Source organism: Gouania willdenowi, chromosome 6 (assembly GCF_900634775.1).
Source record: "Gouania willdenowi chromosome 6, fGouWil2.1, whole genome shotgun sequence".
NCBI classification, from domain to species: Eukaryota; Metazoa; Chordata; class Actinopteri; order Blenniiformes; family Gobiesocidae; genus Gouania; species Gouania willdenowi.
Genome location: NC_041049.1, coordinates 12,557,939 through 12,584,431, shown reverse-complemented (window position 1 = coordinate 12,584,431; position 26,493 = coordinate 12,557,939). Strand labels below are relative to the sequence as shown.

The window sequence follows — 26,493 nt, the reverse complement described above, 5'->3', positions numbered from 1 at the left end:
CAATTATAATTGTAATCGCGTAATATATAATTAATTACAAATATGACATAATTGAGTTGAATCAGTTTGAAAAAAGATGTTGTATTCATAATTGAATTGTAATTGAGTTCAGATAATTGTCTTTGAATTTGTAATTGCTGTAACAGGGTTCCCACGGATCCTTAAAAATAAGGCCTTAACTGTCATTTAAATGTCTTAAAGCAATGTTTCAAGTCTTACATTTAAACACATAATAAGTATGATTTTATGATTGTAATTAGTCTCACATTTCAAAATAAATGGTTATGTAGTTTTGTTTTTTTTTAAATGTACAAACATCATGGGAAAATGTTAATTGAACTAAAATAGCCTGTCCAACAAAGATTTATATGAATGGTTTTTTTTTAATATTTTCTGGCTATTTTTGTAGTCGTCTAATTGTTTGGGAGTGATTTTGAATATTTTAATCTGTTTTTTGTGTGTATTTATTGTCATTTTTTGTATTTTTGTGCGGTTTTTTTTAGGGGCCGCCAGTTGCATGTCTGCACTAGACACTAGAAAAAAAAATTACCCTAGCCCTATGTTATTGATTATATACCCCCCCAAATTATGTTTACTGTGAAGTTGCTCTTAAATTTAATTTCAAATGGCAATAAAAAGTCTTGAATGTAATTTGACTAATGCTGTAGGAACCCTGTGTGAAAATTCTATAGAATTTGATTAAACGGAAAACTGTGGAACCATGTTAGAGTTCTTAGCATTACATTAATATATATTTTATAACAGAAAGCTAACACAAGAGAGGAATTTAGATTTTATGGGCTTATTTATTTCAGACTCAGTAAATGTGATTAATTGTAATTGTAACTGACTTTTAGGGGAAAAATGAATAATAATTGAAATTTTAGTTGAAAATTAAAAAAAATAATGGTTTAAATAATCATAATTGAGTTATAACTGAACATAGATAATTGATGACGTAATTGTAATTAAAAATGTAATTGACCCTAACCCTGGTTGTTTAGACAGAAACAGCAAATATTGCACCAAATTCACTTACCTCTATTCTTCCAATGCTGTTCATGATAGTGAGTTTCAAAGAAAGGAAAGCTGTAATCCAGCACTTTAAACGATTGACTTTGTTATCTTTTGAGCTTGTCGTGTTTGGAATCATTCATGCACTACTGGTTAAAGCCTGACTTGTCTTTGAACGTGTCACTGGCTGTGTTCTGCAGGCAGCTCATTACGTCATGGGGATTATCCATGGAGAAGCCTGCTATCTACCTGACTTTTTGGACTACTTCTCAACTAAGTTTTCATCGGCTCCAGTCAAAATGGAAATACTTGGGAAGAAGGACATCGAAACGACCACGATGGCTAATTTCTACTCTCAGGTTAGTCAGGGAGACACAAAAGAGAGGGATGGGTTTCCAGAAATGAAGAATGAGTGGTCTGCTGCTGTTTGTGGGTGGAAAAAGAAGTATTTGTGTCCAATCAGATCTTTAGTCCTGGGAATGTTGACTATTGGAAATAATGTTTCCAAGCTACACTCTACTTGTTCCGTTTTCCAAGACAATTAAAGAAAACTAAAGCGAGATTTTGTCTCAGTAATGTCCAGAAGCAAAGCTTTGGATTCTGTGGTGAGAAGATACTACTATCATACTTAAAGTCACACATACAGACCCTTTCCAAAAAATTAGAATATCATGGAAAAGTTGTTTAATTTCATTCAAATTCCATTCAAAAAGTTTAACTTTCATAGATTATAGATTCAGGGCCCACACTTTAAATGATTTCAAGCATTTATTTGTTTATTTTTACATGATTTGGGCTTCCAGCTCATAAAACCCACAAAAACAGGATTTCAAAAAATTAGAATACTGTGAAGAAATCACCATTTACTTTTCAGTTTTTGCAGAAAAAAAAGAGTAGAAGGAGGACTGGACTATTGGCCAGTGGTCCAAGGTCCTCTTTTCTGATGAAAGTAAAGTGTGCCTTTCATTCGGGAATCAAGGTCCAAGGGTTTGGAGGAAAACTGGTGAGATTGGTAATCTCATGTAAATTCAGTGTAAAAATCCAGATTTTTGTAATTTCTCTGAAACATATAAAATTAAACATTTCAACAACAGTAGTTGACCCTAATTAACATGTTTGATAGAATTTCTAGAAGTTTTATAGCCAGTAACATCATATCAATAGGGAAATGTGATGAAACAGAATAGTTAAAAACTTTTAAATTTTGAAACGTAAAATCGAAGGCCCTTACATTTTCACAAAAAATTACAATATTTGTAGTCACCCCCTGGGATACATTGGGGGCTGGCTTGTTGAGAGTGAGGAAGTAAGTAATGAAATAAAACATGTACATTAGGTGGCGATATGCACCTATTTAAATTGGTTGCAACCATAGACTGTTAAAAGAATGGACAGGACGAACTGGTCAGTGATGCTATTATTTTTAGAGCTCTCCCTGCTGACTGGCTGCAGTATAGGTCATAAACCCCGCCTCCTCTATGATAACAGATGAGATGTGGGTCAAACTGTAAAGTTAAAATACTCGTCACATAATTTTTTTTCCAAATCTAAACTCTGCTGTGATCATTAGTTATTATCACCCTACATTGTGTTCAAGTGCTCATTTTTCTGTGAAATTTGTTTTGAATAATTTATTTGAGGTTGAAAAAAGGGATTTTACATCATACGACAATGATTGACAATCGCGGATCTTTGTGAATAGCAGTTACGTCGTGAAGGAAAGCCGACACGCCATTTAACTAGATATTTGAGTTGAAATATACTGTGGTTTTGTACTAACCTCGATGATCTGAACAAGCCGTTGGTATAATTTCCAGTGGGAAAGATACGTAAGTTTGTGGCGTAGCTGGGCTGCAAAATGGAAGCGCCCCTAAGCGCTGTATTTTGGCTTCAAGAACGTTGAGTGGGAACAGCTACAGTGCACGCCCACTGGTTGCAACACACCAATAACCAAGAAAGAAGAGGAAGTCTCCCCCTGTCAAGCAAAACATCTATAATTCATCAGCAGTGTGTTTGAGTGTCAATTTGCAATTGTTAACTTTAGCAAATGTTTATTTTTTTCAAAATAAAAGTAGTTGCAGAAAAACCAGGTATCATCTACATTAAGACAGTGGGTTGGCTGGAGGTCAAGCACACCTGTCGTGGAGTGTTTGTTCATCAGCCTGATTTCAGAAGTGTCCCTGAGTTTAAACACACACGACTGCACTGAGATTAGATTGACCTCAGCAAACCTCTGCAGACAGATCTAGACAGCACCATGGAAGAGAAACAGTCAACGTGTGGCCCTGTGAGGAATGGAACCAGGGATCATTTTGCTGTGAGATAGCAATGCTAACCCACTGTTCCCCATGCAGCCACTTACAGTAGTTAACACACACAGCTCTGTAATCCAGAATGGTTTGTATTGACAGAATGAACGGCTCATCTGCTGCAGCGTGTCATAACATGGTTGAACAGATGAGTAATAGTTAATGTTGGCACAGCAGGTTGTTATTGTTATTAGTGAACTGACAGATGAAACACTTAAGTCCCCTGCTTTGTACATTTTTCTTTTTTACTTCTTTCACCGTAATTATTTTTTTATTTGTTTAGAGCAGGGGTTCTCAACCTTGGGGTCACCAAAAAATCCCATTTCACCACCTTTTCCACCATTTTTAGTCACTTTTAACCCATTTTATTTCTGATTAAAACAAGGATTTACATCTTTAAGATGACTTTATACTATGGCACAAATAATAGTAAATGTCCTAGATAACAGTGGATATTATTAAGATAAATAAATAAATGTGATGATCACAGAGGTCGCGAGCTGAAAAGATTGAGAACCAAAGAGGGAAAAATCTTTACACAATAGTGTTTTTTAATAGATAGATTTCCCCCTCCTCCATAAAGTAGCAGCCGCTGCTGAAGCCTGAAACCTCTCACTCCTTAATCCAACTGGAAAAACAAGAAATGTGTGTGCTTGTGTCTGTGTTTGTGTGTAGTTTTCTGGTCTGTAGTGAGCACAGACACAGCTAGACCTCATTATCTGGAGCTGTCCCATGTCTGTGATTCACCAATAATAAAAATCCTTTGGTGGCCTAAACCCTTCAGAGTGGCTCTGCTTTTATTTAACGCAGCCAGCAGCAGCAGCAGCCTGACTGTGATTATAAATGTGCACTGTGCAGGAGTCGATGTTTGCTCTCTATTCTTTTCTCCGTGACTTTTTTCATGAATCATTCATAGCGTTGCTTTGTACACGTCTTCCTGCTGTGATCACTTTTGCCTTGACTTACAAGCCCTGAAATAGCTTTTATTAAAATGTCCTTTAACTCTAGGCTAAGCAACATGCATCTAAAGCGCCAGCGTCTGTTTACATATTTGTCTTTACTTGTCTCACTAATCCTGGTGCTGGGCTGGCCCTTTAAGGCTAATGTTCCTTGCAGGGCTAACGTCATTGTCCATCGGTCTTGTTAATTTTTTTCCCTACCTCCCGGCTCTCAGCAGTGACCTTGGGAAGTACACACACACACACACAGAGAGAGAGATGTTGACGCGCCTACTACCCTTTGTGTACACACAGGTTTCGGTAATACAATACTGGTTATCTTTCACAGGCCTTTGTGCCATCCTGTTTTCTTGTGCGGTGACTGGAGTGCTGATTGTTGATAGCTTACAGTAATATCAAACACAGAGACTGGATACACATCCAAGCCCACGCTTCTCCTCATTGGTCACACAGTGCACAAGCCTCTGTGGCTATTTGCTCTATTCACTGCTTGTTTGAAGTCTTTTTCACTGCTGATGAGAACTAGTTAATGCTCTTTGTTCTCTGTGCTTGGATAGTTAGGTCAGTCGCCTCAAAATGTTTGGTTGTGGGACTCACCATCACCGCTTAGAAACAAGCTGTGAGCCTAATCGAGGAAAGTTTTCATCGTCAGCAGTTACTCGAAAATATGGTTACACGATATCATAGGCACAAGGAATTATTACTGTTGTTGCATCATTTTCAACTCTTGTGTCTGGTTTACTACCAGGCCAACATGAGTCTGCAGAATAACCTATCACTATTGTTATCCGTTTTTTCTTCCGTCTGCGTTAACTCCTCCTACACCTTTTGTCCGATTTTGACAAATAAGCTATCAAAAAATTGAGGAAGTTCCTAAGATTTATGCTTGTACTTTTATAATTTGTAACTTTAAACTTTTTTTTTTGGGGGGGGGGGGACGGTACTCTCTGTATCGGTTATTGGCCAAATAAGTTGTAAGATTGCAGAATTGGCCAACAATTAAATATTGTGGTATGTATTAGGATGTATCTATTAGGATAGATTTGTCCATAACTAAATACTTAAACTCTGAAAAAAAGCATCTGGTACTAATGCTGCCTCCTAGTGTTAGAACTAAGAATAGTTTCAACTAAAAAAACAAATCTCCTTCAAAAGCACAGGATCTTTTGAAAAGAAACGGTCCACAAACCACTTTTGGGTTATGACCCACCTGTTGAAAACTTTTACATTCAAAATGTTTTCATAGAAGATGCAACATCTCATTTTCAAGGGGGACCAAAAAACCTCATGTTTCTAGAGACAAATCAGTCAAACATGACAAATATATATACAGTGTACCTACCAAGAAAGAAGGCTTAAGTCATTCGATGAACAAATTAATGGAAGAACATGAGGTCTTCTGTGTATCAGAGCTGGGGATCAATGAGGTGATCTGTGTCCAGTCATCAGCTCAATCCTTGTTGTGACACAGGCTCTAACAGAAGCATTAATTGACTTGGCACTTCCCATGTCTGACCAATTGTGACGATTCAGTGACTCGGCACTGGGTATAAGAGGAAGACTCAGGGGTCAGAGAATGGCCAAATAGAACAGCAGCAAGACGCCACCACGCTGTGATGGAGTTCCAGGGCTGAGTTGATGAAGGAGTAGAAACTTGTTAGAGAATGTACAAGTGGAGCAGGCCACAGATGGAGAGAAAAAGAGAGGGGGTTTATTTGATGGACTTCTCCATAGGGGAGCAGTAATATGATGGAAAAAGGCCGAGGGAAAGATGAAAACGCCGATGTGGGCTTGAGGATTGGATGATGATAAATATTTTTGGCAAAGCGACAACTGAAGAATGTCAGGGTTTGGAGTCAATTACATTTTTCAATTACGTCTTTAATTATCTATATTCAATTACGATTACCTGCATTTTTTCCTATTACAACGATTATTTTTCCCCCTGAAGTCAATTAGAATTACGAAAGTTCAATTTATCACAATTACCGAATCTGAAATAAATAACGCCATAAAATGTAACGATCCTCTTGTGTTAGCTTTCTTATGGTTTGACCCATGCCTGAAATCAGCTGTAAAATACACACAGAAAAATATTATCTATCATCTAATTTGTTTTTTATCACTTGGTTACCTTGTTAGGTAATATTTGGTATTAATATTTTTGATGTAGGTGTCTGAGCCTTTTTTTTGTCAGTATACCCATAGATTTATTCATGTTTTAAATATTAAAATAATCCTCAAGAGAATTAACAGGTAGTGGAACATTCTATATGACACATACTTTATTTTAATAACTGTACATGGATATGTACTGTATGTGTAAGCCATAGGACTGTAACATGGTTCCACGGGTTTGCCTTTAATTCAATTGTAATTGACAGTTTTTATAGAATTTCCATGCCAATTACAATTACAAAGTAAATGATCTCTTATCAAAGAAATTTAAATTCCGATTACAACGGCAACATTTTTTTATTCAATTATAATTATGACATATTTTTAATTAATTATCAATTAAGCAATTACAATAATAATTGACCCCAACCCTGTTTCCATAGATTGAAGTTACATGGGGGACATTGACTTGCGCAGTGTGGTTTAGGACTAACAGGTAATCAATAGGAGTATTTTTCTCTACTGGAAGAGCAAGGGTTACTCAACAGTTCAATGATCCTCATTCAAACACACTGGTAACTGCTATAATAAAGCAGTGGAATGAATACACACACACACACACACACACACACACACACACACACACACTGTGGCTAAGAAGGTAACACTTACTTGTAATCTCGCTGGCATTTCAGTCCTTTTTCCATCTTAGTATCTAGGTCATTGATTCAGTGAGACTATATAAAGGAGTGTTGAAGCATTTGTCAGGCGAGAATTCTCAGCTTTTTAGTCATCATCATTGCCATCATATCAAGAGTCTATTAAACAGTGTCCGGGTGCAGATGCAGTGAAATGAAGTGAGTAAAATGAATGAGAGGACACGTGGCTCAGGCTTTCCCATGCATTGCTAAACTGATTTATGAGGTTAATTTAGCAGCTGTTTGAGTGAATATGTAAAGGGTTTGTTTTTGTTTTTATTGGACACCTGCAAAGTGGATGATGTGCAGAATTTACAAATACAGACATTATTTTGAAGACTTTAAGAGCCCTTCTTGAAGTTTCAAAATTAGATTTTTAACTCTAATTTAGGGAAACTGTGATTAGGACGATAATATTAATAATACATTTTATTTATAATGCACTTTTCATTTAAAACAAATCTTATGATATATTTGTATGTGCGCGCACCATGGGTTATTGTGTGTGCGTCCACGAGTGTTTGTGTGCGTGTGCGCCCCTACGAGTGTTCGTGTGCACAGAGTATGTGTGTGTGTGTGTGTGTGTGTGTGTGTGTGTGTGTGTGTGTGTGTGTGTGTGTGTGTGTGTGTGTGTGTGTGTGTGTGTGTGTGTGTGTGTGTGTGTGTGTGTGTGTGTGTGTGTGTGTGTGTGTGTGTGTGTGTGTGTGTGTGTGTGTGTGTGTGTGTGTGTGCGCGTGTGCGCGCGTGTGTGTGTGCACCATGTGTTATTGTGTGAATGCGCACAGTTTGTGTGTGCGCCCCTACGAGTGTTCGTGTGCACGCGCCATTGTTTGTGTGTGCGCCAACGAGTGTTTGAGTGTGTGCGCGCCTACGAGTATTTGTATGTGTGCGCCCACAAGTGTTTGTGCGTGCGCGCCATTGTTTGTGTATGACTTGCGTGCGCAAGTGTTTGCTTGTGCGTAAGAGACACTTTAATTTCAGATTAAACAGCTTAGGTAGGGTATAAATGTGCTTTATAGGTGAACTGTGTTTTAAAAAAAATCTGATTCATCGACTAATCTTTTGACAGATTAATCGGTTACGAAAATAATTGTTAGTTGCAGCTCTAAGTCCAATAAAAACTATATATGAATCAAAGTGCTTATATCAGAGTTTTTAGATGCAGGCCGATATAATCCGATACCCATACTCGAGTCAGTTAAATATGGGATCAGGAGGGCCTAAGTCACTGCTGTGGATAAACACACTCTCTCCTATCATGGCACTGGTATCCTGCTGATTATTGAAGGGAGTCGGAGCATCACTGAGACAGGGATCCACTGCAGATTGGAGCAGAACAGGAGATATACTGGCACATGGCCGTCAATATGGTGTTTTCTAGAATATGTACACAGGATCTGTTTTAAATGTGGGAATATAGGAGTGCATTTATGTTAATGTGATCTATTTGACAGTTCTGAGCCATCCTTCTCATCAGCAGCTCTAACTGGTCTTTTTTTTTTTTTTTTCCATCCACTGAGCCAGTCGACATTCCATCCTCGGATAAACGCTCCCTCATCTCGATTGATCATGTCTGAGAGTCTTTTTGCGGTTTCTTGTTGGCAAACAATTCTTCAACTTCATACTGGCTAACTATAGACCAATCAGCAACCTTCCATTCATACCCAAGATCATTGAGAACATGGTCTTCAACCAACTGAGTCAGTTCTTAACATTCAACAAAATATTTGATAAATTTCAGTCAGGTTTTCGTTCTCATCACAGCACTGAAACTGCTCTTATCAAAGTGATCAATGACATAAGGTTAAACACTGATTCAGGAAAAGTGTCTGTTCTCATTCTATTGGATCTAAGTGCTGCATTTGACACTGTAGATCATACAATTTTGTTGCACAGATTGCAAACATGGGTTGGACTAAATAGAAAAGTAATGCAATGGTTTAAGTCCTACTTGGAGGAGCAAAGTTATCTTGTAATCATTGGAAACTGATGGATTACCAATGTCCTGTGGGGTTCCTCAGGGCTCTGTTCTTGGACCCCTTCTGTTTAGCCTTTATATGCTTCCTTTAGGACAAATTTTACAGAACTGTAAAGTTGATTATCAGAGCTATGCAGATGACACAACTATATCTATCACTGAACCCAGATGACTATGGTCCGATTGAGGTGTTGTGTGACTGCTTAGAAAAAGTAAACTGCTGGATGAGTGAAAACTTCCTTCAACTAAACTATGACAAGATGGAGGTGATTGTCTTTGGTAACAAGGAAAAGAGGACTGCTATCAGCAATTATCTTGAGTCTCAATCTTTAAAAGCTAAAGACCAAGTCAAAAACCTTGGTGTTCTGATTGACTCAGATCTGACATTCATCAGCCAGATCAAATCTATCACAAAAACAGAATTCTACTACCTAAAGAACATCTCCAGAGTGAAAGGTTTAATGACTCAGAAAGATCAGGAGAAACTGGTCCATGCTTTTATCTTCAGCAGACTGGACTATTGTAATGGTCTTCTGACAGGAATCCCCCAAAAGAGCATCAAACAGCTACAGCTGGTTCAGAACGCTGCAGCTCGGGTCTTAACCAGAACAAAGAGGTCAGAACACATTACTCCAATTTTAAAGTATTTACACTGGCTCCCAGTCAGCCTCAGAATAGACTTTAAAGTTCTGCTGCTGGTGTATAAATCTGTGAATGGGTTTGGTCCAGAATACATCAGTGAGATGTTAGTCAGGTATGAACCCAGCAGGTCTCTCAGATCTATGGACACAGGTCAGATAGTGGAGCCCAGAGCTCACAGTAAACATGGTGATGCTGCGTTTAGTTGTTATGCTGCAAAGAAGTGGAACAAACTGCAACAGAGCTGAAGTCAGCATCTAATGTGAACATTTTTAAATAAAAGTTAAAGGTACTTTTTTCTCTACTGCATATGATTGAGAGGGAGATTTTGGTCATTTTGTTGATGTAATGTGTTTGTAAAATCAATTAAAATCATCAACAGATGATTTTAAATGTTTTTATTGATTTTAAGCTGTTGAACGTTTTATCATGTAAAGCACATTGAGTTGCCTTGTGTATGAAATGCGCTATACAAATAAATTTGCCTTGAATTGCCTTCATTGTGTTCCTGGTTATAGAAGAAGTTGAATTTCTCAGTTCACAGACACAAGGCTATAACTGTAGCCTTCATTAAACTCACCCACCATTTCCTCCTTTATTAGTGTGGATGCAGGAGGCATCCTCACTGTTATTATCCATTTTTTCTTCCGTCTGTGTTAACTCCTCCTTTACCATTTGTCCAGTTTAACAATTAAGCTATCAAAAAATTCTGAATGTTCTCCAGATTTATGCTATCGCCTTTATAATTGTAATTTTTAAAGTTTTTGACTTGTTTTTTTTCCCCCCATTCATTTCAGCTTTTTCAACTTTTAACCCCTTCATCTCCAACTGATTTTGACTATTTAACCTTTTACATGTTCAGCTACTACCTTCAACTTTTTTCAACCATTTCAAACTTTTCCGCTTTTCTGAACCCATTTGAACTTCAACGTTTTTCAACCTTATTGCTAATAATAAGCTATTGCTAGGTTAATGCCTAGCTAATGCTATGTTGATGCTATTGTTAGACTAATGCTAATGCTAGGCTAATGCTATTGATAGGTGAATGCTAGGGCTAGGTTAATACTAATTTTTGGCTATTGCTAGGATTATGCTATACAGTAGTTAAGATAATGCTAGACAATACTAATGCTAAGCTAATACAGTGTGACGCAGGCCAGCACCTGCATCTTCACTAGCATTTTTTTCAGAAAATGCAAATATTGTAGTTTACTTTAGTTTTTGCCTGGAGGTAAACACTTTAACCTTACCTTAGGTTGAGTAATTTTTCTGTAGTTATTTCTGTCCTATTTTTCCTCTTTTCCCTTGTTTTGTGTCCTGAAGTTATTGTGCTTCTTGACATTCTCTGGTTTCCAACTTTCTCTCCTACTCATTTCTCTCCATCTGTCGCTCTCATCTTTTCTCTCCCATGTATCCTCCTCGCTCCTCTTTCTCTCTCTGCCTTTATTTCTGCCTCCATGTCAAGTGGTGACTCATTGCAGGCACACAGCCAACTATTGAACCAACACACACACACACACACACACACACACACACACACACATTAACTAGCCAAGACTACAACATGGAAGCCACATGCTACACACACACACGCACGCACGCATGCACGCGTGCGCACACATACTGTTGCCAGCCAAGCAAACGGTTTGTTGAGTCACACCAATAGAGCTGAAACATCAAGTGACGCCACCAACACATTCACACAGTCTTTTTTACACTGATTTACAGCCTCTGTGTGTTGTTTATGAATGTGTTTACATTTCTCCTTCATTTTATGGTTGAAGCATCTAATTCTACTTTAAAGCCTACCCGTCTCAAGGGGAAGAAAACAATAAAAACATATTTTATCTATGCTGTCTTCCTTTATGTTTTCATGTTTTTTCATCATGATTTAAAATGTGATGTTTGCTATGTGAAGGCAGTTTGCAATATAAAATGCTAGTGTTAAATAAATAATTTTTGGCTTGCGTATTTATGCTTGAAAAATGACAAAATGAAGGTTTGATGTGATTCTATGTCGGTGTTAGTGTTTTTTTATTTTTAACTTTTGAAGTTTAAACATTTTTAGAGTTCAAAAATCAATCCACGTAAATAGATAAATAAATAATACCCTTTCATAATTTTTTTAATAAGATTTTTTTTGAAAAATGACCTTTAAATAGCATAAATATATGCATAAATAATGTGGTAAATTTCTGTATGGACAAATAATTGTTAATTTTGATAATCTAACTTCAGGTTGCATGCCGGTAAGAGGAATAATAATGTATGCCTATAACACAGTGAGAAGCTTTGAAATGTACTTGTACATTTATTTGGGAGACCAGCACAATAACTTTCATAACATGTAGAATTCTAATAAAGAGGCTAGATTTGTCTAATCAGCATTCATCCTGAATAATAATGTAATAATGATTTTTATTTGCTCTATTCTTTTATCGGGTTAATACTTGTGCTTTAAATGCCTGTTAATCATGATTGATGTTTAGTTCACGGAACAACACGGTGGCCGTTTGTGAGATGTGCGTTTGATTGTTTTTCACTGCAGGTGAAGAGAACGTACAGTCACGGTACTTACAGAGCCGGGGCCATGAGGCAGATTAGCCTGGTTGGTGCCGTGGATGAAGAGGTCGGAGATTATTTCCCAGAATTCCTCAGCCTGCTGGAGGAGTCGCCTTTCCTAGAGGTGAGTAGGAAGAGAGGGGGTGGAAGCAACAGATGAAGAAGTGTCAAAGAAGATGACACAGGGATTACTCACCTCTAGCTTTGGGTCACGAACAAAAGATCATGATCTCAGGTTACAAGAAGGCAAAATGAGTTTTCTCCGCACGAGTACTCAGAGAGCGCAAACTCCGCCAATAATGATACAGTAGTTCCAAATGTATGGGCATTGGGCACCCCCATTTTTTTCAAAAAATTGCAAAGAAATGCGCAATCCAGATCTGATAAGGATGAAACTTAATTATGTTGGGTTGGTTTCTCAATTATCCCACTAAGTAAAATTTCATAAAGATTGATGAATTAATAACAGAGATATGAATTTTAAACTTTCACCAATGACTAGAGGAATTTTTCTTAAACTGATCCAGAGTCTGTATATTGATCCGGATCCCTTCCAAAATGTAATGGAAACTTCCATGGCCTCAGGCAGATATAAGCAAATGGCGACCCGGGAGCCCCATGCGGCCCGCTTCTAATTTTGTGCGGCCCCTAAAGCAACTGCATGAAGTGACTCCAATAACACAAGATGACAGAAGACAAAATGTGCACAGAATCACTAGCACATCAAAAAAAACACACAAAACTCTAACAAAAACAAACTGCAAATATAGTCCACAAAATGACTCCAAAAACACACCCAAATAATGAATGCATAGAACAACAAATATTACCTGAAGAATAAAACAAAACAAAAACTACTCTTTCCTGTATTTTTGCTCAGATTGGTCATTTTTCCAAATGCTGTCATGAATTTATAAAAGTTGTCATAAAAGTTGCCCATCCCTGGCCTAAGGTCTATCTTTGGTTAAAAGTCTTGTCAAAATTTGTGAAGTACTTTTGATATCATCCTGCTAACAGACAAACCAAACATACCTTAACACTGGTGAAAATATTACCACCTTGGCAGAGGTGACAATTATTTTTTTTCACATTCAAAAACTAAAGGTTGAATACTTAAAATCATTAACAAAGCATTAGGTGCTGTACTGAAGCCTAATGTAGAATCTGCCTTCCTCCAATGATCTGCATTCACGTTGCAGAGGTGATGGGCTAATGCAAGGTTTGCGTTTTGTGCTAAATGGACTTGATTTATATAGCGCTTTATCACCACACTTAAGCAGTCTCAAAGCGCTTTACATATCATTCACCCAATCACTCTCACATTCACACACCAGTGGGACATGACTGCCATGCAAGGCGCTAGTCGACCACTGGCAGCAACTTAGGGTTCAGTGTCTTGCCCAAGGACACTTCGACACATAGTCAGGTACTGGGATCAAACCCTCAACGTCTCGATCAGAAGACGACCCACTACCACCTGAACCACGGTCGCCGATAATGTGATGCTGACACATCACATTATCGGCCTCAAACGCTGAACATAAGATGCGCGTCTTCTGGAGCTCGCTCAACTTTGTCTCTCACTCAACACCCTCCCAGGCAATTTTTTTTTGTTGGAAGTGATGGATTTTGTGCCAGGAGAGCAGTTTGTGCTCATCAAACTTCTTTCTGGGATTAATCCTTGATGAATTGGTTAAAATGAAAAGCGAGGGGATTTACCAGCAACACATGCCCTGATTCTGTTCCTTCTCCTCTCTCTGACTGCAGCGGACTCTTCCCTGGGGAACGTTTTCCAGTCTGAAGCACATAAGTCCCACGGAAAGTGACGACGGTCCCATAATGTGGGTCAGACCGGGCGAGCAGATGATACCTGTAGCTGATATACCAAAGTCTCCTTTCAAAAGAAAACGGTGAGTGCTGCGTTTCACACTGAAAATAGCAGCGTGTGTGTGTGAGAGAGAGAGAGAATGAATCATTAATAACAGCAACGAAATACATCTGAAACAGCTGTGAGTGTACATGTATGTGTGTGCGTGTGCGTGTGTGTGTGTGATTGTCGCTCATACAGCATCTGTGTCTGTGAATGCACCAACACGTGGTTTGTGTGTCTCTTTGAGGTCATAGAGTGAAAAAAGAGGGCTGTGCCCCACTAAGTCATTACATCAGATGGCAATGAGCCAAACAGTTGAAAATACATCTCTCATGCACACACACGCACACACGCACACACACACACACACACACACACACACACACACACACACACACACACACACACACACACTATTAGCTAAGGGCAAATAAAGCCTTTGCACTGAGTCTTTTTTTTTTTTTTACTGTTTTAAATAGGAGTTTGTGTATGACCAAACACTCCCAATAGTGCTGCATCTCAGCTCCGTCTAAGCTCCGAAAGGTCCGGAGACCTGAGCAGATGCCGAAGCCGGCCGCGTCAATTCAGCACAGAAAAAACAAGCGCAACCACAAGTCATACACTGATACAGCATTAAAAAACCTGGAACATTTTCAGACAAATGACAGTTTGTGTTTGTTTACGTGTTCATATGGTTACAGTTTTATAACACATATCTTATTATTTCGCACATTCACCGTTTACTTTGCTTAAGTGCCGCAGGAATTCTTTTGTCTAGGCACCCTAGCTGACGGCTATGTCCTCCGTGCTGCAAACAGAGCCGGATGCACACAGCTGAAGGACACACACACACACACACACAGTCTGTTTTTTTTTACTTTTATTTCTTTGTCGAGTAGAGCTGGGCAGTATGGACCAAATTTCTCAATATTTTATCTGAAAATGGCGATATACAATATAAATCAAAATGTTTTTACTTAAAACATTAAAGTCTTACCAGAAAGAAAATTCTGGGTTAAATTTGCTTATGCAAAATGCCACACAGGCATTTAAAAGAGCTATTGATGTTTAATTTTGGTCTATTTTGTAACACAGTTGAAAAATGCAAATGAGATCTTATTAAATGTGAGGATTTCTGTCTATTTTGTTTCATGTTATTATATTATTTTATTATTGATTAATTCATTTTCCTGGTTGTTGCTGTTTTTTTAAGCTCTTGTTAAATTTATCAACACAACTTTCAATAGAGCAGTTAATTTGGTTCATGTAAACAAAAAAACCTAAGGTCTCATTAATGAGGAAAGGCTCCTATTTTTCTGCTTCTTGCTCATGTGCTTAATCTGGACGTTGAGACTTCACAAACTGTGTGTGTTTGTCTGACTGTCAGAAAAACTTGTGACAGCTGGGATGGAAAGTATTTTGCTTTTATAGGGATGCAAACGAGCATGATGGCCTTCTGTTAGGGCCTATGCTAGGAATGTAGATAATTATATCCTGGATTAATCTCCGTTAGCAGCCTTCACCTAACCAAACATTCCCTGTCAGAGAGAAGCTGTCTTACGACGATGGATCACAACACGCTAATTTAAAGTGTTTTCAGCCTCGGTACGTGCACGATCACATAAAATGGGTGGAGATTGCAGCCTCTGACCAATCAATAGAGAAAACTGGTACAGTGACCTTTTTTTTTTTTTTTTTTTAATGGAGGAGCAGCTTATGATGTGACACAAATATAATGAATTTAAATCCATGATGACAGCGAAGAGCAACAGTGTTAGTGCAGCGTGCATCAGGAAGGAATGCTGGCAGTGAATGATCCTTTTAGTCTCACTGCTTATCCAACTGTTTTTCTTGTGGCAAAAATGCAACGTAATCTCGTTCTGCAGTGCATCTCTGATGTTATGTTCAATTACAATAAAGGAATATATGTATCTAAATCTTTACAGAACACACGTTTTTCTATTCAAGTAGACCTATTTATCACACACACGTGCACACACACACACACACACTGGGATGAGAGCACATTGTTTTCATTGCAGTCAGCCTCAGGATATGAATGAATTAATATGACGGAGAATCCGGAAATTTGAATCCGATATCCGATATTTGTTTTCAGGCTAATATCGGACCGATATCCACTATCGGATCTGGACACCCCTAATTGCATTTATCATTATTAATCTTCTTTCCTTTACGCAGCTGTCAGATGTGCACCAACCTGGCTCTCCTAACGATGGACAGATAATTTACTAAGATACAGTATCTGATTGGTCAGGAGGTGGGGCTTAAGTACTCACTAAGATTCTAGCCATGATAAAACCTGCTCCCGACCAGTAACCATAGAAATTTAGCTCCATAACACGTTAACAAGCTTTGTAGTTCAGCACACACTGATTAAATCCTGGAAGTTGGCACAATAAGAGGTAATCTAGCTTTGTAGTATAGGGCTCTATTCTCTCATCTGAACAAGCGCTTTTTTGCGCGCCTGCAGTTACGCCCTTCTCTCCTACGCGTATTCTCCGGGCCAGGCTGCTGACACGCCCACCATGCATAAGTAGAGCAAAAGCGCATAGTCTGTGAATGAAGGCGGGTTGAAGGAAAGGAAGCAGTGATGTCATTTTTTTAGGCTGTATAGAACTGGAGTTTTCCCAACGCTTGTAAATGTCACTGAAATCCATGAAAATGATAAAGTTAACTTTTAATTGGAAACGCCTTCATTGATAAACAATGTAACATGTTGATTTGATCAGATCATTGATCAGATATTAGCACTGTGAGGATCGGCCACATTCTTCTGTCCGAGTCACAGTTAAAATCTCTCTCCTTGATCAACAACATCACCATCATCATCATTATCATCATCATCGTCGCTGTAAAGCGTGACTGAGTTAGATGCTGGAGATATGAGGAAATAACGTGGCCGCAGAGCATCCTGCTTTAATACAGAGGGATGTTTGCAGTGAAACAGAACTATTGGCTTCCATAATACACAGTTTTAAATATAAATAGTTTAAAGCGATCTGAGCTGAGCCTCATTGAAATATGTGTGGGAACAGTTTGTGGTCCATCCTCATCCACATGACAGCTTGTTTCACTCTGTGGTGGATCAAACTGTGACTTTACGTTGGACATAGTATGAAAATAGGTGATTCACCGTGACCAATGAGCAACAAGAAGAGAATAGATATGTTAGTGTTTAATATAAAGTGTCTTTTAAAACTAAAATCAGCTTTCTAAAATAATCCACTTCTCTCTGTCCTTGCCTCTGAGGCAACTCAACTTATTTTGCTCTATTTTCCCTTTTTGTGATTTATCCACTTGACCGCTGTTTCCTGCTTTATTATAGTTATTTATTATCTGCTTGGCAGACTTCTGTTTGGGGGAGCTTTAAATATATGCAGAAGTTAATTTCATTGCAATGATGTGCATGTGTTGCTTTTGTCTGTAAAGTAGTTTGTTGGACAGAATTGGGAGTCTGTGGCTGTGCATGATGGTTGATGAGTCAGTGAAAGTGTTCCCTGCTATCCAAAGAGTAATTAGATCATTTCTAATTAGAGGATGTTAGGCATAAGAATAGCAGGTTATTAATGCACTTTATGGTAATCAAATATGAAGCTCATCACTTCATTATAAAATCATGTTACGTTGATTAAAGTCCTGACGTTGATTGTAAGGCTGACACTGGTCAGTTTCTGTGCTGGTCTTCTCTTATAAAGAATACATGTAAAGCACATTGAGTTGCCTTGTGTATGAAATACTCTATACAAAAACATTTGCCTTACCTTGCCTTATATGTCTACATGTGTAGAATCACACAGGTAACAGCTTAAAAAAATAAATGTAATCACAATTACTGAGCCTGAAATAAATAACCTAATAAAATTTTACCTTCCTTTTGTGTTAGCTTTTTTTTTTTTTTTTTTTTTTTTTTTTTAGAACTTTATTTTTCTCTTTTTAATAGTAAACATAAGAAATAACGTTACAGAACATTCCTCGACAGCAAGACAGAGTATGTGTGTTAGCTTTTTGTTAGCATCTCTTATGATAACTGGTCCTAAATCAGCTGTAAAATACACTAAAAACGAATATATACAACTCATTTATTTCCTATCTATCGGTTACTTTGCTAGGCTTCTTAATCAATGACAATATAGGTTTTAATGTTTTTTGTGTGGGCATTTGAGCATTGTTTCTGTCAGTATACCCCTCATTTTACATTGATTTAAAAAAAAAAAGTTAAAATGTAAGACAGCTTAATATGGAACTAATTTTAAACCAAATAAGCAGTGTATTTTTTTTTCTTTTTAAATAAACTTGTTCTGTTTGTGTGATATTTACGTGGACATTAGAGTGAGAACTGTAGTCCGCTGCACCTGGTTTCCCTCCCCAGATCCTGGACCAGGTCTCCTCACACAATAGGACTGTGTTGGATTTATTTCTGCTCATGTTTTCATGCAGTTTATGGATGTTTTAGCTTGTAAAAAGCTGCTCACATTTATGTTTTGTTTCGCGGTGTTACGATCGAAATAGTATCCCAATAAACTGGTGACTGACTATTGACTGTGAGGCTGGTGTGAGGAACAATATATGTTAGAACTTCTACCATTTGACACTTTTGCCAAAAAAAAAATGACAGCTTTTTTGAGGGCAATAAAACTGTTTATTTTGCACGCTATAAATACCGCTAACAGCAGCCGTCAACACACACGGAAGTTAATCACAAGAAACGAGGAGCACCAGTTGATTCATTACACCACCTCTGGTTCCACATGTCATGTGCTTGTTTTACATAACATCCATTTTTCACAACATTTCTATTCACCAGTAATGTGACTTATGCGTTGCTTCTTTTTATGTTTGGACTGGGAGCAAACGTCTGCCCAGTAACCAGTTTATCTAGATACTATTTGGACCGTAACACTGATTGGTAAAGTTGGCAGATATTCACAGATTCGGACTTCCAGCATCAATAACTCTTTAACGAAATGTCATCGACACACAAATTACGCCTCTGCCATCAGTGTGAAGTGGACAACATGATACAAGATCATTTTTTATCAAACTCAGCAGAATGAATGTCTGTCTGTCGGTCGGTCTATGTGGTGAGATTAAAACATGAAGCAATATCCAAATATCACAGAAACTGAACCACATTTAATTTTAAAACTAAAAAACTGTTTTTTGGTTTTTCCGTTTTTCTGTTTCTGGTTTAATAAAGCCAAAAAACCAACCCGTTTTTTCAATTTTTCAATTTGGTTTTGAAACAAAAAATAACCAAAGAACGAAAGGGATTTTTAATAATTGTTTACTACATATGTGTAGAACTGTACATAGAACTGTAACATGGTTCTTCAGGTTTTATAGAATTTTCATGGCAACTACAAAGTCAGTTATTTAAACTCAATTACATCTTAATTATGATTACAACAGCAACAGATTTTTGAAATTACAATTAAAAGGATAATTACATTATAATTGTAATTAATAATGGATTACGCAATTACAATTATAATTGACCCCAACCCTGGCCAAGAATGCTTAAAAAGCTGTCGGAGATTTTGACAAAAAGAATCTTGCTGGAATTCTGTGTTTTTCTCATATGGATGTTTGACTTATCTGCCACTCACACACACACACACACCCTCTTTTACTGTTTCCCTCCCCAGCTTCCCTGGTTTTACATTTAACAGGACCAGTCTGCAGTCGACTCACACACTGTGTGCGTGGGTGTGTTTTCATCTCTCCACTCTCGTCGTGTTCCATTTCTCAGCTTTTTTTTTTTTTCTCCTTCACCAGCTCATGTCTCTGGCCTCTTATCTCTGTATGAATGAACGCACGATTCTATATCGAGCTCAGGGTTGTGCGTGCGTGTGTGCGCGTGTGTGTAAATGTGACTGCAGCTCCTGTGAGTCACTGATCCAATGGTGAGCTGACTGCAGTGCTTCTATTGTTCAGCGGCGTGGCTCAATTTTTTTTTTTTTTAAATGCTTTTGCTCCTCAGCCTTAGTCTCTTGCTGTGGTACTGTAATGCTGCTTGAGTATTTCATTTGGATAGTATATGTAATGGATTTAAAAATGTGGAATCCATACATGTTTGCTAATTAATTACTAATTATTTTAGATTATGGCAATGGTCTTTTAAAAAAACATGTACTTCAAGTAGGAAAAAAAGCTTTAAAAATCTCCATTATGACAAATATAATTTAACAGGAAGCTATAAATCAACATATTAGAACCTAATGTTTACACGCATCAAGTATAGAAAGTTTCCCAATCCTGCATTAAACCAATGAAATCTGCAATAAATGTAACATATAGATTGATTGATTAACACATCCATGATTTTGATATGATGTTTTTTTTCACACAAGAAAAAAACAAACAAAAAACTAGGAAAAGTAAAATAATATTGCATGGTATATCACAGTAATATCAATGATACCGTGACTTTTTATTATTATTATCATTATTATTTAACTTTTCCTAGATTTTTTTTCTTCTTCTGTCCAGAATGGGTTTTACATTTTATAATGAATAAATGTCTAATGTCTAAATGTTATTTTATATTATATTGGTGTAATTGAGTGACTGCTCGTGTATGCGTGTGAATTTTTTTTTTAAAGTAAATTGTAAGTCATTTCTTATCATTACAGGGTTCTCGCGGATCCTTAAAAGGCATTAAATTATTGAATCGGAAAATAAGGCCTTAATTGTCATGAACTTGTCTTAAATCAATGTTTCAAAAGTCTTAAGTTTTAACACATGATGAGTATAATTTTTTGATTGTAATTAGGGGTGTCCCGAGCCGATATCGGTCCGATATCAACCTGAAAATGAATAATTTTACAATTAATTTTATTCAGTTGTAGAATACTGTAGTTGTTATGTTGAAGGTTAAATGTATGTAACTAATTGGTTAATAATAAATGGTCAGTTTTTCTCATACCTACTGTTGCTGACTATTGTTCTCTGTTTGAGTAACATCACTTGATCAAGTGATCTTTTTGAACATTCCACACTACAAAATAAGTCTTTTTTTTTTTTTTATTAAAGAAAAAAATAAAAAAGTATGTATGATTCATGCTGATATCGGTTCAATATCGTTAACTGTGAAGTTGGTTTTAAATTACATTTCATGTGGCAATAAAAGTCTTAAAAAGATTTTTATGTGATTTGACTAAAGCCATAGAAACACTGCATTGACTTAATATTTCCTTTCACTTTACTTGCTGTAGCTCCACCAACGAGGTGAAGAACCTGCTGCAGTCTCTGCCCAGGACCAGTGAGCCCAGAGAGCTGTTGTTTGAAGACCGAACGCGGGCGCACGCCGACCACATCGGCCAGGGGTTTGAACGTCAGACCACGGCGGCCGTGGGCGTGCTGAAGGCCGTGTGTGCTGTGAAGAGGTAGGAGGCAGCAGATCAACACGACGTAAAAGCTCTGATAGCTGTCGCCTCATTGGTTTTCATTCTTTTTTTTTTTCTTATTCTTCTTCTCTCCTCTTCAGCTCACAGCCTCCACGCGTTACCAAAGATGTAGTTTGTTTCCATGCTGGAGATTTCCCCTATGTTGTTCAGAGGCTGCAATTGGACCTTTATGAACCTCCGCTGTCACAGGTGTAACATCTCACACACGCACACAAAATTAATTACAGAATTGACGGATTCTTCCCACAACTGATGTAATCTGCCGCCCTCTGGTGGAATTTATGCAACATTATCAGAAGCAAGTGAAGACTGTTTTTTTCTCCTACTACATATATAAATTACACTCCATATCACTGCTGGTTGTACAGAATAATAGCTGACAATGTCTGTCTACTTTTTAGTTCTTAAAGCTGCTGGAGACAATAATGTTTTGTCAGTTAAAGACATAGTGTAGGCCTCAGAGATGAAAAAATCAAAGATGAACGAAAGTGAAATTTGTGACTCAGTTTCGTGCATTGCTTGTAGACGGATGCATAGAAGTGTTTTTACTTCATTCCGACTGTGATTTTTTTTTGTGTGTTTGCCCCCCAAAAAACACTGTAGAAGTGACATTTCTGGTGTTTTCATAGACTAATCATGATACAGTTCCAGCTTTAATTATACAGAGCTGTTACACTACATGACCTTTTTTTTTTTTAGCAGCAGCACTTAATTTGGTAGGTACTCCATTGTGTCATATGACGTCGTATTAGGGCCACATTAAAGTAAAAAGAAATATGAGCACTACAAGATTAAAGTTGTAATATTTGGAGAATAAATTTGTAATTTTATGACAATAAAATTGTAACTTTATTAAAGTCGTAATTTTTCGAGATTAAAGTCCTAATGTTTTGAGAAAGAGTCATAATTTTATGAGAATTTAGCCGTATCTTTAACTCGTAATTCGGGTTGGGCATCGTTTGGATTTTAACGATTCTGATTCTGATTCTGATTTTGATTCTCAATTTCGATTCCTGTTTTGAACGATTTTCGATTCCGATTCTTTGAGTTGTGCAGGTCAACAGGTCACAGATTTCACAGGAGAATGTTTTCATTTGAAAAAGCCTTTACACAGGCCATTTTTGTTAATTCACTTAGTTGATACAGTTTTATTTGGTTGCTGTACTGTAACTAGGGTGTTCAATTACAAAGGTCCCCAACTGCAACTGTAAATCTGAAACTTGCTGAAATAACACTACAAACAAGTTGGCAGCAGTCTAAAAAACAAAGAGCTGCATTCCAGGTAGATGTGAAACAAAATCAAAACAAATCAAACCATGGAGCAGTCATGTGACAAATCAATCAACAGTTCTTGTTGTTGAAAAATTTGAACTTTTTAAAGCGACTGCAAGCAACAACTCCCCTGACCGTCACTGTCTGTATAGCCGAGGCAGCAGCCCCTCCCTCTGGCTACAGTGAGATGACTGCAGCAGAGGACTGTACTACACTTCCTCAATTTACCAGGGCAAAATTAAAGCTGTTCACTTTTTGAATAATCCTACATTCTAGGTAAACTCATCCTTTAGTAACCCCGTAAGTTGATCATTTAAACCGTAAAAGCGGCGCCGTCCATGATACGGCGGGTGAAGAAATGATCAGTCCTCTCTCTCCCCTGTCAGGAGCTCCGCAGACACATACACACACACACTGAGTCTGTTCCCTGGTCGTCACGCCACTGAAGTGATGGAGTGACCAAAAAGTGCCACCATATTGAAGTGATTGCAGTCGCTACAGTTGTGTTCGGTTTGAACGCACCTTTATACATACCCCGCATAAATAAACCGAGCAAGCAGGGCGGGGTAATAGAAATCCCGGAAACAAACGGTGTAAGCTGGGCGGAGTAATACAAACCGCAGAAACAAACTGGTGCGGGCATTTAGGAACGGAAAAAAATTATCGAAATTCAAACATCTTTGTAACGGTTCCGGAAGCAAACGTTAGGAACTGGTTCCTATTTGGAACCAGATCTCGGTGCCCAACATTACTCGTAATGGTACAGCACTTTGAATTCTCTGTGTGTCGAACACCGATAGCCCTGAAGTCGACCACTTCAGGGCTACAGCCAGTTCCTCCTCCATTAAAGAGGCTATTTGCTCTTTATCAGTCTGGTTCTTTAGTCCGAACAAACGCAAACATCTACAAAGTGGCTTTAAAGTCCTTAAACTGATAACAGTGTGAAGATGATGTTATGTGTGAAACCTAAAGACAAGTATAATCTCATTAAATGCAGACAAGATCCTTTATTCTTGAATTATTACGATTTTAATCTTGAACTATTATGACTTAAATCTTGTAAAATTACAATGTTATTAAGATAGGACATTATCCTCATAAAATTAAAACTTTATTCTCAAATTATTACGACTTTAATCTCGTAGTGCCGAGATTTTTATTTTTTATTTTGATGTGGCCCTAATATGCCATCATTGTGTTACAAGGTGGCAGTAGGCAGCTCATATTGTTTTGTGTGCTGTTGTTAAACTAAACTTTGTTTCTAACCCCTCAGTGCGTGCAGTGGGTGGACGACGCCAAACTAAACCAGCTGAGGCGAGAAGGCATCCGTTACGCTCGCATCCGCCTTTGTCACGACGACATCTACTTCATCCCTCGCAACGTGGTCCACCAGTTCAAGACGGTGTCGGCCGTGTGCAGCCTGGCCTGGCATGTCCGCCTGCAGCAGTATCACCAAGCTGAGCCACAGGAGGAAGAGGAGGAGGAAGAGGAAGAGGAAGAAGAGGAGGAGGAGGAGGAGGAGCTTGTGCTGAAGAACAAAAAGATGGAACCTGTTGTCTTGGAGGAGGATAGTGAGACATTTAAAAAAGAGATGAAGAAGGAAGAGGTGGAGCTTGACCAAATTAGGATATTGACTTTGTCTGTAAAAGAGGAAGAGGATGAAAAGCCTCCACCTTCGTCCTCTCCACCTTCTTCTTCTTCCTCTCTACCTTCTTTCTCCATTGACTCGAGCAGAGTGAAGGAAGAGGTGAAGGAGACAAGAGAAACTTCACCTCCCGCTCAGGTGAAGGTAGAGACTCCGCCTCTCACTCTGGCCACGCCCACTTCTCTCCCTCTTCATCATCCGAACGGCAAACCTAAAGCATCGTCAAAACATCATCATCACCAACATCATCACTCGTCTTCCAGTTTGTTGTCCTCTTTGCCTCCCAAGTCGTCTTTTTCTTCCTGTTTTTCCAAAGCTTCCTCCTCCTCCTCATCATCATCATCAGGCTCTGCCCTGACACTCCTAAACTCTTCCTCTGCAGCGTCTAATCCGTCCTCTTCCTCCCGTGCTGCTACTGTTGTGTCTTCCACCTCGTGTTTAAATAGTTCTCACACTTCAAAGATACGTCCTTCATCATCATCATCATCATCATCCTCACTGCTATCCTTCAGTCAGTCGGACAAAGACTACCTAAAGCGCCTAAAGACGGACGTTCTCTCAGACACACGGACATGGCCGCCATTGGAGGTCCGACCATCGCAGCGCCCGCCCCCTGTGGACATACACCAACGCACACACGCCTCCCCGACACACACACGCGCACACACGGCCGTGGACTCACGTGCGCGGACTCAAACGCACCCTGAATCATGGACTCACACCCCAGACTTTCACATCCACCCACAGGACATCCCGAGGCAGGGAATGTACCTCCAGCAATACGCCCCACCCCCTCCTCGCCTCCCCCATATGCTGCCCCCCCTCCTTCCCCCCTCTCCTGCCCCCTCCCTCCCACCTCCCCCACAGCCAGTCCACAAACTCTCCCCTCAACTCTTTCCTCAGTCAGACTCCGCCCCCTCCTCCGCCGATTCACCTGAGCCCGCTTCACCTGCCCCCCCCACCCCAGCTTAACATCACCAGCCAATCACAGCCCTATTTCCAGCCCAACCCAACTCTCAGCAGCGCCCCGCCCCTCCCACCGCACCACCACTCCCACCCGCACCAGTTCAGTAAACCCTTCTACCCTCCACAGCACGCCACCTTCACCCCTCACCCCTTCCTGCCCCCTCAGCCTTACCTCCCTCCCCCCTCCCCCTTCCTACCCTCCACCTCAGCAGTACCAACCCTCAGCCCTCCCCTACCCCCACCACCATCCCCCTCCACCTCCAACCTCCTCACCACCTCCCCCTCCTCCTCCTCTTCCACCTCTGCCTCCCCCCCAACCTATTTATGCCCCTCCCCCAGTGCATGATGAGGAGCAGAGGCCATTTTTATAGTAGTTTTTAGTACATAGCGATGCTGTTTTTAAAACCACTGGACAACAACAACAACAACAAGGTTGTCTGTTGTTGGTTGTGTTTTCACACCGTGTAAAAAGGACAGGTCACTCACTTTGGACACGTGGCAGACGTGTTGCTTCACATTCATATTTACTGAGTCTGTTTTTTAAATTGTTCAGAGCTTCCTATTGTGGCCCATTCCTGCCTGGTTTCGTTTGTGGATGCGAACGTCAGCCATCGAAGCATCTTTAAGCGTCAGGTCTGGAGAGGAAACGGGAAAACTTTGCCAGGATGACCTTTGCGTTCTGTTTGCAGCTAACGATTCCCTTGTCTGTTTTATTTATTTATTTCTTTTTTTTTTTGTGGACAAAAGGGTTTCTGGAATAATTATGATGACTCTTACAGAGGTAGTATACCACACAGTGCAGTATTGGTGGAATATTAGTACTTTTTCTTCTTCTCTATCGATTCATTTCAACTCATAATTTATACAGTTGAAATCAGTCACTTCCTTATTATTGTGTTTTGAGCAATAAGATTCTGTAATACTAATAATAACCTGCTGAATCAGTGGATACAAAACTGTAAAGAGGAATATATTTAAGTCCAATTAATTAATGATAAATGAAAGCTATAATGTAAACCCATTGACATGAACT

At 38.8% G+C, this 26,493-nt stretch overlaps 1 pseudogene; it reads left to right on the top strand.

The window, feature by feature from the left end:
- The window catches only part of LOC114464837 (round spermatid basic protein 1-like), a 42,765-nt pseudogene extending 16,272 nt beyond the window's left edge, over positions 1 to 26,493 (top strand).